Here is a 12,432-nt window from a genome sequence, read left to right on the forward strand (position 1 = left end):
TGTTTGTTATAGCTTTTATTTTACAATAGACAAGATATGAAAACACACTTAGTGCTCTATAATGGATAAAGAAATATTACAAAGGAAGAAATGGATGGGGCAAACTAAGTACAATAAGCCAGATATAGAAAGAAAAATACTTAAAATGCTATGTGGTCTCATTTACATAGAGAATCGTTAAAAAGCCAAATACTGTACATAGACACAGTGCAGAACCGTGGTTACTGGGGCAGGAAAGGATGATGTAGGTCAAAGTTTTCATCAGCTTTTGAAGGCTCTGTGCATGGATTTCAGAATGTTTTTGTGTCAAACATCTTTTAATTCCAATTTTTTTTAGGATTAATTTTTATTTTTTTGAAAGGCAGAGTTACAGAGAGAGAGAGAGAGAGAGGGAGAGTAAAATATCTTCCATTTGCTGGTTTATTACCTCCAAACGACTATGATGGCTGGGCCTGTCCAGGCTGAAGCTGGGAGCCTGAAACTCTTATCTGGGTGTCCCATGTGGGTGCAACATTCCAAGTACTTGGGTCATCTTCTGCTGTTTTCCCAGGTACATTTAGCAGGGAGCTGGATCAGAATCGGAGCAGTTGGGACTTGAAGTGGTACTTGTGGGATGACTTAACCCACAGAACCACAATGCTGGCCCTTTAATTCCACTTTCTATGAACTTTTTGAAGCATCATCATCTGTCTTCAAAGGGAATTAGCATCAGAAGGCATTTTCTCTCTTTCCTTTTTTTTATATAAAGATTTATCTATTTGAAAGGCAGAGTTACAGAGAGGCAGAGAGAGAGAGAGAGAGAGAGAGAAAGGTCTTCCATCTGCTGGTTCACTCCCTAGATGGCCACAGCAGCTGGAGCTGCACCTATCTGAAGCCAAGACCTTCTTCTGGGTCTCCCACATGGGTGCAGGGGCCCAAGGTGTTGGACCATCTTCCACTGCCCTCCCAGATGATAGCAGAGAGCTGGATCAGAAGTGGAGCAGTTGGGACTTGCACCAGCACCAATATGGGATGCTGGCTTGCAGGTGGCGGCTTTACCTGCCAAGCCAAATGCTGGCCTGCCAAGGCATTTTCTCTCAATTATGACTTGAAAATACAAATAGGAGGTATTTACTCTTAGGCTCATTATAATCTTGGTAGTCACATTTGACTGAGAAATAGTGTGCAGGACAATTTGTTGCCCATGATAAAACTATCAGGTGCTTCATATGTGCCACCTTAAGTTTCCTGACTTTCATCTGTTTCTCTGGAGCTTGGACCTCTTCCTTCCAAATACTGTGACAGCAAGTGACTTTGTGTGACTCCACCACATAGGAAGTGGCAGGGAACTGGTAGATAATCTCTTTCATTTCTGCATGCTGATGAACTGTTCCATGGGAAAGCTTTTTTGTACAGACCATTCTAAGTGACTAGTATGTTTACAAAGTGGCTAATTTGTAATACAGTCCTTGGGTGGATTTTGTTCCTAACCTTACCTGCCTCAGTTCTCTTTTCCACCATTCATACTCTGCTGGGATTATACTTCCCAATAAAGCTTAGAATTTAAGCCTTGCCTCAAGTTAAGTTTTTTTTTTTTTTTTTTAAGATTTAGGTATTTTATTTGACAGAGTTACACAGAGAGAGAGGAGAGGCAGAGAGAGAGAGAGATGTCTTCCATCTGCTAGTTCACTTCCCATTTGGCCGCAAACGGAGCTGCACCTATCCGAAGCCAGGAGCCAAGAGCTTCCTCTGGGTCTCCCATGTGGGTGCAGGGGCCCAAGGACTTGGACCATCTTCTACTACTTTCCCAGGCCATAGCAGAGAGCTGGATCAGAAGTGGAACAGAAGAGTCTCAAACCAGTGCCCATATGGGATGCCAGCACTACAGGAGGCAGCTTTACCTGCTATACCACAGCACCGGCCCCTCAAGGTCAGTTTTAAAGGGAACATTGTTACAATAAGGCTCTGTAAATGTTCAATAAGTTGGATTAAATCAAGCTGGTATCTGGGCTAAATGGTGGCTTTTGTTTGCCATGTCTGTCTTTCTGTGTTTCAGAATAACTTGATGTGTACCTCTGACCACACACCTTGCTGCTGACTCAGGATTGGTAGGTACATTTTGTAGAAGACATTATCAACAAATCAAAGCGTGTTTTACTGACAGGATGTGGTCTGTGAGATGACTTAGAGAAAAATCACATTTGCAAGAGCCTGATTTCACATGGGAAGAGGTAGGGTGACTTGCTCTGGGCTAGAAGAGAACAGCTTGTGAGCCTGAAGTCCGCCTTCTCAGCAGTCAAGACTATTTTCTCCAGTTCTATAAGAACTTTTTTTTTTGAAAAATTATTTATTTATCTATATGAGAGGCAGAGTTACAGACAGAGGAAGAGACAGAGAGAGAGAGAGAGGTCTTCTATCTGCTGGTTCACTCCCTAAATAGCTGCAATGGCCGGAGCTGGGCTGATTGGAAACCAGGAGCCAGGAGCTTCTTCTGGGTCTCCCACTAGCGTACGGGGGCCCAAGCACTTGAATCATCTTCCACTTCTATCCCAGGAGATTAGCTGAGAGCTGGATCAGAATAAGAGCAGACAGGACATGAACCAACACCCATTTGGGATGCTGGCACTGCAGGTAAAGGCTTAACCTATGCCACAGTGCTGGCCCCTTCAGGTACTTTCACAGCTAGAAAACTCCTATGTAAATTCTGGCTTGCATTCTTCCTGAGAAAAAAATTAAGCATTTCTCTAATATCCAGATAACTTTAGTGAATTCTTGCTGTATACATGAGACGTGAAAGACTGAAAATGTGAGGCTACTCCTCTGGGACAAAGACAAAAGAAGGCAATTTTAACTCAGTTTATTACTGTTTCTTTTAATCATTCTCTTGCCTTGGTAACTAAGAATTATTAGAAACTTACCTAGTAACTAAAGGAAAATTAGTTAAGACATTCACGATGTTAAAAAAAAATGATAGTAGCATCTGCTGTATATCTTAGGTATGCCTGCAACCAGGGTCGAGACCTCTGTGCCCTTGGGAAGGCATACAGGCATTAGTACTATTTTTATCGTCATCACCGTTATTAATAATAAGGAAGATTGTTCCAGAAATGAAAGTAGGGAGGCACCAGCTTTGCTGACCTGTATGAAACCTTTTGCAACTTAATGAAAAAAAGACAGTAAAAGACAACATTTAGAGTCTGACCTATTTCTGTGTGGTAGGTATGAAATTAGAGTCAAGTGGCCATATTGGCAGGTAACTTTTCAAAAGTATTATGTAGTCAATCATATCCATGGTGAATGAGGATGATTATAAATTTATACAATTTGACAACTGAAAAGTACGAAGTGAAAAGCCTTGGTAGGGAACTTTAAGTAACAAATCCTGAAAGGTCTGCTTTTATCAAGACACATGTGGGAGAGATTTATTATAAATCAACTAAACAGAGGTATGACTCATATTCAAGGATGTTACTGGAACTGGCAATTTGGAGCTTACCATCACTGAAGGTAATGCTTGATCTTTTCACTGACCATAAAGATGTTTCAGAAACAGTGACACAAGTTGCAGTCAGCAGAGTCCACGGAGGCCACTTGCAGGGACAAACATATAAATGTATTTAAGTGTGTAGTCCAGCAGAGATGCAAGGTTTGATTGGCCTTTATTCTTGATATAAGGGCAGCGATGAAGAAACATTCATTTTGCCTAACATAAAGTCATTACAAATGAGGCAAGAGGGCAGAGGTGCATAAAGAGCAAGAAGTCAGTCTGCATTAGAGGGAGAATGAAGAGATGGTGGGTGCTTTAAGTTGGCAGAGGTGGAATGAGCAGGATTGACGTGCACCATTGCAGTCATTTTTAAATTACCTGGTGGGCAGGGGTTGGGGTCTAAAGTTGCATCACATTGTGAGACAAAGAAAGGGAGCATAAACAAAAGCAAATTAGCAAGCTTCAGGTTCAAGTGCAGGAGAAAGGAAGAAGAATAAACTAAAAGCAGACCACGGAAACCAGAGGCCCTCTCTGTGAAGGGATCCCTTTTTATAGTCCTGGAAGAAGGTATAGTGATGTAGCCCAGTAGGACCCTAATGTCAGTATATGGATTGTTTGTACTAGAATTTCCCAGAGAGCCTTAGAAATACAGATGCTCCTTGACTTAGGCCATTGTGTTGCATCACAATAAACTCATCGTAAGTTGAAAATATTGCAAGTAAAAGTGTATGAATACAGCCAGCCTACTGAACATCATATCTTAGGAACACAGTGCACTACAGAATGTCAGTTGTTTACCCTCATGATCACATGGCTGTCTCTTCTGTTGCTACCCAGCATCAGGAGAGGGAAGCCTACTGTATGGATATGGCTAGCCTGGGGAAAGATCAGAATTCAAAACCCAAGGTACAGCTTCTACTGAATGTATATTGCTTTTGCACCATTGTAAAGTCAACAAATCAGTAAGTGGAAGCATGGTAGGCTGAGGAAGGGAAATTCAGTCTGGGCTGGGTCTTTGTCTAGCTGGTCTTCCATCTCTTTTGTAGGCTTTGATGCAGTAGGTTCTCGATCAGTAATTTTTGATTTATTGAAGATTGTAAAAGGTAGATTGAGTTTGGCCATGGGGTGGGAGAGGAAATTGAGGAGATTGTATCAGAAAGGGTTAACTGACTAGAGATCTTGCAGAAGACCAGTTCCTGGTGATGAAAAAGTCTAAGTGTTTCCTAAGGTATAATGGAGTTAAAATGAGAACTATTGAGAACTTTTGTGATCACCGGTGTGGATGATGCCATTATTATGGGTGCTAGAGACTGTAGGGAGAGAGGAACTGTGGCCAAGATGCTGAAGTTTGAGCACCATGTTTGGAGATTGGCTGGACACAAGATAGAAATGAAAAGAGCATGTAGAGATCATGGAGTGCCTGTCCTGGCTCTGTCTTGTGAGTAAGGTCTCACTGTGGACTTCTGTATTCTTAAACATCCTCTCTTACAGACTTGTAAGAAGCTTATATGAGATTCAATGATCATGAATGTAAAAGCCATGTTGAAAAGATGGACAGTTGATAAAATCTGTCCTAGTGTTCTTTTTGTTTGTTTGTTTGTTTAAACAAGCTCTGGGAAATTGTATTGAAGAAAAGTTTTGCATGATTTATTCTTCATTAGTCTGTTCTGGCATAATTCTACTGATATCAGAACCACGTGGATCAATGATAACCAGTGGGCATATTCTGTAATATTTTTCATACACTGTGCCCAATTCAATATTATTGCCACTGTAGTGATGAACACCTGTTTTGGCCAACATGGCGTAGTACTCTATTTCAGATTTCCTCAAAGGTGAGCAGTTGTTGGCAAGGAAGAGCAGTTTCTCTTTGTTCTGTCTGATCACCTTTGGGGTCTGCTTGTACCCAAGCATCTACTTTCCATTTTTCATGGTAAGTTGGAACCTAGAGTTGATTGACTTGAATGACTTTTTCATCTTTGTGGCCACCATCTTCCTGCCTTAGGTGCAGAACAGCCCTCACCAAGAGCAGCCACAGAGATAGCCAGCGAGTAAGAAAGGAAGCAAGCATCCTTATTTTGAGATCATGCAACACAACTTTTCTTGTTATGATATATCAGTGTTATAAGATTTCCAACAAAATGCATATGTTGGAAAGCTACAGTTTATTTGGAAGCAAAATATTTAAAACCAGTCCTCTATAACCCAAGCAGACAAAAGGTCATTAATCTAAATGATGTTTACCTCTGGAACGAATAAGTCACATTTGGGGAATATGATGCTAATATTACTTTTTTTAGCATCTTTTGAAAGATCCAGAAATTCATGTGTTAAACATGAATATGGAGCTGCTGATGCTGCAGATATACCTCCCACAACTTGATTTTTCTGTCATATCATTTAGGTTAAAGCGTGATATAACTAAGTGGTCCTTTGATTCTGGCATTTCATTTTCAAATGTGTTAGAACTAGGTAAAAAAATTTTTTTTTTTTGACAGGCAGAGTGGACAGTGAGAGAGACAGAGAGAAAGGTCTTCCTTTGCCGTTGGTTCACCCTCCAATGGCCGCCGTGGCCGGCGCGCTGCGGCCAGCGCACCGCGCTGATCTGATGGCAGGAGCCAGGTACTTATCCTGGTCTCCCATGGGGTGCAGGGCCCAAGCACTTGGGCCATCCTCCACTGCACTCCCTGGCCACAGCAGAGAGCTGGCCTGGAAGAGGGGCAACCGGGACAGAATCCGGCGCCCCAACCGGGACTAGAACCTGGTGTGCCGGCGCCGCAAGGCAGAGGATTAGCCTAGTGAGCCGCAGCGCCGGCTAGAACTAGGTAAAATTTTAAAGCTGAAAAACAAAAATTCTGAAGCTGCGAACGTTAGGTTCTATCAACTGGATGTTTTCCTATTTTTTAAAACATGTTTCTTGAGCCATGGCCCATTTTCTGACTTTGGAATATGTCAAACTTGGTACCCAATCTAGGGGGAAGATGAAGTTGCGAAGATTAGAGTGAGCATTTATTTCTTAAAAATTTTATATATTTTCAAAATTTTTACTTATTTATTTGAAAGAGAGCAAGTGAGCACAAGGGGGCATGTAAGAGCCCTGTAATGGCTAGGCACGAAGCCAAGATGTATAAACACTATTCAGATCTCACATATAAGTGGCAGGAACCCAATTACTTGAGCCATCACCTGTGCCTCACAGGGTCTGCATTAGCCAGAAGCTGAAGTCAGGAGCCAGAGCCAGCAATCAAACCCAGGTATTCTATTGTGGGGTGCAAGAGTCTTAATCATGAAGCTAAGTGCCTACCTCATCTAAGCAATTCCTATATTAGTTTTACTTTCCATATTATTGTATCTGCTTGTGGAGTACAATCTCAAAATCTTACATAAATTCAAAGCTAGATTCAAACATGATTTCTGTTAATTAGTCTCTTATCTCTAATTTCTGATACAGTAATTGCCACTAGTTATTTAGGAGACTAAAGAGCTTAAAACATGAACATTTGTTAAAGGAAGGAGATATTCCTAGTTCATGGTGTTCTTCCTTGAAACAAACTTTGGAGAAACTGAAAGTCCACTTCTAGCACCCTAGACCTGGGCAGTATTTATGGCCTAGGACCATCACAAATACCATCAGTTTTTTTTTTTTTTTTTTATATAAAGTCTTTCTGAATGTGCTGGTTTTAAGAAGCTGGAGGATGGGGCTGGTGCTGTGGCCCAGTGGGTTAACGCCCTGGCCCGAAGCACCAGCATCCCATAAGGGCACCGGTTTGAGACTCGGCTGCTCAGCTTCCAATCCAGCTCTCTGCTATGGCCTGGGAAAGCAGTAGAAGATGGTCCATGTCCTTGGGCCTCTGTACCTGTGTGGGACACCCTGGGGAAACTCCTGGCTCCTGGCTTTGGATCGGCACAGCTCTGGCTGTTGTGGCCCATTGGAGAGTGAACCATCGGATGGAAGACCTCTCTTTTTTTTTTTTTTTTTTTTTTTGACAGGCAGAGTGGACAGTGAGAGAGAGACAGAGAGAGAAAGGTCTTCCTTTTGCCGTTGGTTCACCCTCCAATGGCCGCCGCTGCAGCCGGCGCACCGCGCTGATCCTGGCAGGAGCCAGGAGCCAGGTGCTTTTCCTGGTCTCCCATGGGGTGCAGGGCCCAAGCACCTGGGCCATCCTCCACTGCACTCCCTGGCCATAGCAGAGAGCTGGCCTGGAAGAGGGGCAACCGGGACAGAATCCGGCGCCCCGACCGGGACTAGAACCCGGTGTGCCGGCGCCGCAAGGTGGAGGATTAGCCTATTGAGCCACGGCGCCGGCCAAGACCTCTCTTTCTCTCTCTGCCTCTCCTTCTCTCTCTGTGTAACTCTTGACTTTCAAATAAATAAATAAAATCTTAAAAAAAAAATAAAGAAGCTGGAGGCCACAGGTGAACAGAGCAAAAAACATTCTTCTGATATAGATGAGGTCAGTTTTCCAATGTTTGGAGAGATTTTTATAAATTTACATTTAAGTCATGTCCAGTGATAATTACCATGCACGTCCATTACCCTCATTAAAATAAGATGGAGGAATTGGCTGCAGGTTATTCACAGTCCTCTTGCTAAAGAAATAACAGAGAAAACTTAGGGTTGGGAACCTTGTATTTGGCAGCTATATTTCCCAGAGTAGATCTGGTAAAATGTCGTCAATTTGTTCTCTGTGCTTTGAATTACAGATATTGAAAGTGAAACGACATTTAAAGTAGCTTGCAGAAAAGGAGTGTAAACAATGGAAGGATAATTTTAGAAAATGAAAATGGGACTCATAAAATATTTTGGTGTTTTTCTTAGGTCTACCTTGATGTAATATGCCTGTGCCATTTCCTTGCTGTCTTTGGTTCAAATGTTTTGTGTATTGGATATTGTGTGTTAAATTATGTCCCCCTCCAAATATATTAAAATTCAAATGCCCAGTATCTCAAAAACATGATCTCATTTAGAAATAGCACATTTACAGGGGTAATTGAGTTAAAATGTGGTCATTAGCGTGAGTTTAGTCCAGTATGACTGATAATGTGAAATAAAATGTAAACTTGGACACAGGGATAGGTATACACAGAGGGGAGATGATGCGAACACACACAGGGAGAATGTAGCCATGTGAGGACGGAGACAGGGATGAAAATTATTGCCACAGGCCAAGGAACATATAGCGCCTCCAGATGCTAGGAGAGAGGCATGGAAAGGGTTCTCTCTTGTAGTCCTTAGAAGGAACCAATCCCATCAACACCTTGTGAATTTCTGGACTCCATAACTGAGACAACTAAGTCTCTTGTTTAAGCCATCCAGTATGTGGTACTTTCATACAGGAGCTCTAGGGAATTAAATCACCATACTTAACTCAAACCTGGGAACTTTTATTTTAATTAGAAGATTAGTTTATTTAGGTCCAAGAAAATTTGAAGTTCATACGTATGAGGAGTCCTTAAAATGTCCATGGAGGCTGGCGCCGCGGCTCACTAGGCTAATCCTCTGCCTTGCGGCGCCGGCACACCGAGTTCTAGTCGTGGTCGGGGTGCCGGATTCTGTCCCGGTTGCCCCTCTTCCAGGCCAGCTCTCTGCTGTGGCCAGGGAGTGCAGTGGAGGATGGCCCAAGTCCTTGGGCCCTGCACCCCATGGGAGACCAGGAGAAGCACCTGGCTCCTGCCTTCGGATCAGCGCGGTGCCACAGCGCGCTGGCTGCGGTGGCCATTGGAGGGTGAACCAACGGCAAAGGAAGACCTTTCTCTCTGTCTCTCTCTCTCACTGTCCATTCTGCCTGTCAAAAAAAAAAAAGTCCATGGAAAATGCATATTATGAAGAAACTATAGGGGCTGGCACTGTGGTGCCGGAATGCCATATGGGTGCTGGTTCTAGTCCTGGCTGCTCCTCTTCTGATCTAGTTCTCTGCTTATAGCCTGGGAAAGCAGTAGAAGATGGCCCAAGTGCTTGGGCCCCTGAATGCTACTGGGAGACCTGGAAGACGCTCCTGGCTCCTGGCTCAGATCGGCCCAGCTCCTGCCATTGCAGCCATTTGGGGAGTGAACCAGCAGATGGAAGACCTTTCTCTATCTTTCCCTCTCTCTGGCTGTAACTGTACTTCTCAAATAATTAAATAGAATATTAAAAAAACCCCAAAACTATGCATCAATTTCAAATTTTTGCATGAAAATAAAACTTACCTTTTAATTTCATTTTCCATGAACTTTTTGACATTTCCTCAAATAAATAAGAGAATACTTTTTTGTCTTTCTGTGCCTGACTTATTTAATTTAATGAATATTCTCCATCTTCATCCATGTTGCTTCAAGTGATATAATTGCATTACTTGATATATAGTTGAAATAGTTCATTGTGGATGTATACCATCTTTTCTTTATCTATTTACCCCTTGATGGACACCTAGCCTGATTCCATATCTTGACCATTATGAATACTGTTGCAATAAAAAACCTAGGAACTTTTGGTGTTCCCTCCAATCCTTTGCTGCCTACTGAAAACAAGTTTCCAGAGCTTCTAAAATGCCTTGAACCCTGTCCTCCCTTCTGGTTCCTCTGCGCAGCTGGGGATGAGTGGCAGGTGAATGTAGTCCCTGTTGGGAGGGTTGTCACTTCTTTGGAAAGGTCCATCTGTGTAAGTGAAGTGAACTGTGTGAATTATGATGTAGATTACTTCGTGTCAGGACCAGTAAAACTTTAGACGCTAAGAATCTCCTAGACAAAGGAGTATTGACAGATCTTAACTATGAGGAGGGTGTAGCAATAATAACCAATTCAAAGCAGAATATTGCTTTTCTCCAAAGAAGATTCAAAGAGTCAATCAATAATTTTGACCTTCACATCAGCTAGTCTAAGATGAAATACTAGTTCAGGCATTGACTAATCAAGATTGCCTTGTCCCTTGTGTTCTTGTGTTGGAAATAATTTTGTTCAGTATTTTTATGATTTATTCACCTTGTATTTGCCCTAACCACACTCACTGAACTGGGGATTGGAGCCAAGAGCTGTATTTTCAAAACTGATTTGGTGATAGGCAGACTGCCTCTCAAGTCCTTGGAGTTAATCCAGCCATCTTAAATATTGAAGTGTTTCTTTATGATACTCTGGGGTCATTTTCATCAGGCTGTATGCTTAGTGATCAGTTGAACCTAACAATTTCATTTGAACACTTTTCTAAGACAGGTAGATTCTCTTAGTAAAAATTACGTGAAGTGATGGTATGAATGACTGATAGAAAGACCTAAGTGGACATTTAAGAAATATAAATAAAATATATTTGGTGAAAAGGGAAAATATAAGTATTTCATCTTGACATTCATGGTATATGTGCATATCTGTATGCATACATAAAATTTTGCTTACGTAGAATTTATACATCTGTAGAGAGAGGATTGGAGCCATAAAAATCCATTTGCATCTTCATGAGTACCTTACTTTGTGCCATCACAGTCTATTAGCAGTTAGCTATTGTTAACCACCATTACTGTTTCTAATAGTGCCACTGCTACTACAGTTACTACTTATTAGGGATTTACTAAATACCAGGTATGTGACACATGCTCTGTCTACACGGTCCTCTTTAATCCTTTTGACAGCATTATGAAGTATCTCTCTCTCTCTTTTTTTTTAAAGATTTATTTATTTATTTGAAAGTCAGAGAGAGAGGAAAGGCAGAGAGAGAGAGGTCTTCCATCCGATGGTTCACTCCTCAACTGGCCGTAGCAGCTGGAGCTGTGCCAATCCGAAGCCAGGAGCTAGAAGCCAGGAGCCAGGAGCCTTCTCCAGGTCTCCCACATGGATGTAGGGGCCCAAGGATGTGGGGCCATCTTCCACTGCTTTCCCAGGCCACAGCAGAGAGCTGGATCAGAAATGGAGCAGCCAGGACTCAAACCAGCGCCCATATGGGATGCTGGGGGCCTCAGGCCAGGGCATTAACCCACTGAGCCACAGTGCTGGCCCCAAGTATACATCTTTTTCTCTATTTTATAGACAAGCATACTGAGGTTTAGAGCTACAAAGTAACTTGGATAAGGTCACACAGTGCATGGTTTCTAAACCTATCCATGCAGTTAGTTGGTGTGAGCTAAAAATTGTTAATTATTATGCTGGGAAATAATGTAGATTAGAAATCCAGATCTTTCTGTGACCTCAAAGCTTATATTCTTATCCCTATTGCAATTCAGTCTCCAGTGTACTGTTGGGACACATGAACATTCTATTAGGACAGATAAAGACCCTACCATGAGAGTTCAATTTTTTTTTTAAAGATTTATTTATTTATTTGAGAAGTAAGTTATAGAGAGCAGGAGAGAGAGAGAAAGTTCTTCCATCTGCTGGTTCACTCCCAAATGGCTGCAACAACCAGAGCTGAGCTGATCTGAAGCCAGGAGCCAGGAACTTCCTCCAGGTCTCTCATGTGAGTGCAGGGGTCCAAGTACTTGGGACATCTTTCTTTCTTTCTTTTTTTTTGTTGAGTATATTCTTTATTTTGAGTGATTTTTTTATTTTTTTTTTAACTTTTATTTAATGAATATAAATTTCCAAAGTACGGCTTATGGATTACAATGGCTTCCCCCCCATAAAGTCCCTCCCACCCGCAACCCTCCCCTTTCTCACTCCCTCTCCCCTTCCATTCACATCAAGATTCATTTTCGGTTCTCTTTATATACAGAAGATCAGTTTAGCATACATTAAGTAAAGATTTCAACAGTTTGCTCCCACACAGAAACATAAAGTGTAAAATACTGTTTGAGTACTAGTTATAGCATTAAATCTCAATGTACAGCACACTAAGGACAAAAATCCTACATGAGGAGTAAGTGCACAGTGACTCCAGTTGTTGACTTAACAATTTGACACTCTTGTTTATGGCATCAGTAATCACCCTAGGCTCTTGTCATGAGCTGCCAAGGCTATGGAAGCCCCCTGAGTTCACCGACTCTGATCATATTTAGACAAGG

General features: G+C 42.0%; 1 long non-coding RNA gene and 1 pseudogene across 2 annotated transcripts in view; one reads left to right on the plus strand and one right to left on the minus strand.

The window, feature by feature from the left end:
- Positions 1 to 12,432, plus strand: part of LOC127491593 (uncharacterized) — a 46,804-nt gene that overhangs the window by 10,427 nt on the left and 23,945 nt on the right. The window contains exons 3-4 of one of the 2 annotated variants that reach the window (XR_011387232.2): positions 1,791 to 1,909; positions 2,036 to 2,087. The exons of the other annotated variant lie outside the window; for it this stretch is intronic. This is a non-coding gene — a long non-coding RNA (uncharacterized LOC127491593). The remainder of the gene's footprint in view (positions 1 to 1,790; positions 1,910 to 2,035; positions 2,088 to 12,432) is intronic. 2 annotated transcript variants of the gene reach the window in all.
- Positions 5,114 to 5,458, minus strand: LOC138849108 (large ribosomal subunit protein eL30 pseudogene; annotated as a pseudogene).

This window comes from Oryctolagus cuniculus, chromosome 3 (assembly GCF_051225735.1).
Source record: "Oryctolagus cuniculus isolate XC-2025 breed Fujian yellow rabbit chromosome 3, ASM5122573v1, whole genome shotgun sequence".
In the NCBI taxonomy this organism is placed as follows: domain Eukaryota; kingdom Metazoa; phylum Chordata; class Mammalia; order Lagomorpha; family Leporidae; genus Oryctolagus; species Oryctolagus cuniculus.